This window comes from Theobroma umbraticum, unplaced genomic scaffold (assembly GCF_002168275.2).
Source record: "Theobroma umbraticum cultivar Fairchild unplaced genomic scaffold, ASM216827v3 scaffold_81.0, whole genome shotgun sequence".
NCBI classification, from domain to species: Eukaryota; Viridiplantae; Streptophyta; class Magnoliopsida; order Malvales; family Malvaceae; genus Theobroma; species Theobroma umbraticum.
In genome coordinates, this window is record NW_018397268.1 from 1,117,110 (window position 1) to 1,119,259 (window position 2,150).

Below are 2,150 nucleotides of genomic sequence, written 5' to 3' on the forward strand. Positions count from 1 at the left end.
TATATATATATATATATTTGGCTCATTATTTTTTGCTCAAATAAGTGGGAGAACACTCATTATTCATTGGATTCCTTTATTTCAAGAAGAAAAGAAAATAATGTATTTTGGCTTTTTTTATACCCTACACGAGGGGGCGCATGCTTTGCTGATCATGAATTTCATTTCTATATTATTATTATTATTTCCAAAAGAATTTGCATCATGAATTGATAATAAGATTTTTGTAACACTTTGATTTCTCAAAGATTTTGGCTAGATTGTGAGTGATTTTATGCTTCTTGTCTCTCCCATGACCCTACAAAGAGGCAAAACATGTGATTTTGGGGTAGTTAATTGGTTAAAGCATGAATGTTTTTTAGGATTAAAAGATTAATTTTAGTCTATAGAGTCCAAAAATAACAAAAAAGGGGTCCCTTGTTTCCTAAGGTAAAATCATTTGATATAAGTCCTTTAAAGATATGAGGAAAATATCATCATTGCATCTAGCAATCTTCTTTCCACCGCTTTTACTGCATTAAATTTAAAAAAAAATTAACCTATTTAATATGATCATTTTACTTAAAATATATATATATATATATATATATATATTCAACTTAACACATTTAAAAACCCAAACATATAATTGCATGCATATTGTTAAAAATGGAAAAACGTTATTAATAATATCTGTTTTTGATTGTTCTATTTGTTTCGTTTGATATAGTAATTAAATTACGAAAAATGCTTAATTGAAAGATCATATCATAATTGTTGTGTAAAATCCAAAAAATTATTTACAAGGGTCCAAAAAGATAAGAAATTGTGGGTCCATTTCACTACGAAAAATCCAGGACAAAGAATGTCTTATTACCTCAATCTGAAGACATAAAAAATCTATCTAGTTTGGCAAAGGATATGTCTTAGGGAGATCAAGCCTTTCTTACACCTAAGAATCTTTGTAATAAAACAAACCCACAACCAAAAAAAAAATAATCTATTAAATCTTAAATGAACGTGCATTGCATGATTGGATTCCTCCCCTTTCACCCTCAATTCATATATATTATTTTTTTTCATTAAAATTTATAAATAAAATTAATTGATGATACGTTTGTCATGATTTGATATATGAGTGAAGATTAAACTATAAGGGATATTGATCGATGCCGGCGAATATGGCACCGTAGGTTGTGTCCCTCCTCCTTGCTAACCACCATGGCTTTGATCCTCAAATTAAGATGTCGGTTCGCATGGTCTGGTTTTAAGGCATGTCTCAGCCGACTTGTTGTCAATGGTAATCGAGGGTGTTATGATGATATAAAATATATAAAGAGAGAGACATTCTTATCCAGTTCTCTTCAATCCCCCTAAAGTTTAGGTTAAGATTTGCTGCTGTCAAAGGCAGCATTGCGTCAAATTGTTTCCCTTTTTCCCCCCTTTTGCTTTCATAATTTGGAGGTATCCTATATATCTTAGTCTCTATAGGAAAGAGATTGAATTATGTAAATTTTTATGTTTTACTGTTTATTTGATTTCATTAAGTTTTATCTTTATTGTTTTTTGAATGATTTTCATAATTTATATATTTACTCAATCAAAAGAGATTGATTAGATATCTTGTAATTATGCATATTTAAAATGTTCACACGAAAAATTAAAACTTTGCACGAAAATCAACAAACGCGTTAAGTTGATGAAAATCGATCCAGGCATTGACATAACCTAACTATATGATATATTGGATTATTATGGTAAAACTGATCCAAATTTTGGGTAGTGAGTAGCTGTCTAGATTCCAAGTTGAATCTTCACTTATTAGAGAGAATGTGGAGGAAATTAAGGAGAAAAAGATGGTGGAAAATGGGATGTAAATACATTACTTTGGGACAAATTGGGAGAAAAGAAAGTACTTTGTACAATTAAGGAACCACACAAAGAGTAGGACCCTTTATAACAGAAGATAGGTGAGCTCACATCTTCTTCAGCCAGGCTTTCATTTTCAAGCCTCTAACCTTCGAAAAAGAAAGTTCCTTTAAGAGAAAAACAACACTTAAAATATGAAATGAGAAGGGAATTTTTCCACATTGGGTTTGCTTTTAATTGTCAAAATTTCCCATTGACTTCCTTGTTTTGGTTCACATAATATCTTAAGAAATTAATACTAT

At 30.0% G+C, this 2,150-nt stretch overlaps 1 protein-coding gene across 1 annotated transcript in view; it reads right to left on the minus strand.

The window, feature by feature from the left end:
* The window catches only part of LOC110425458 (uncharacterized), a 6,335-nt gene that overhangs the window by 887 nt on the left and 3,298 nt on the right, over positions 1-2,150 (minus strand). The window lies entirely within an intron of this gene.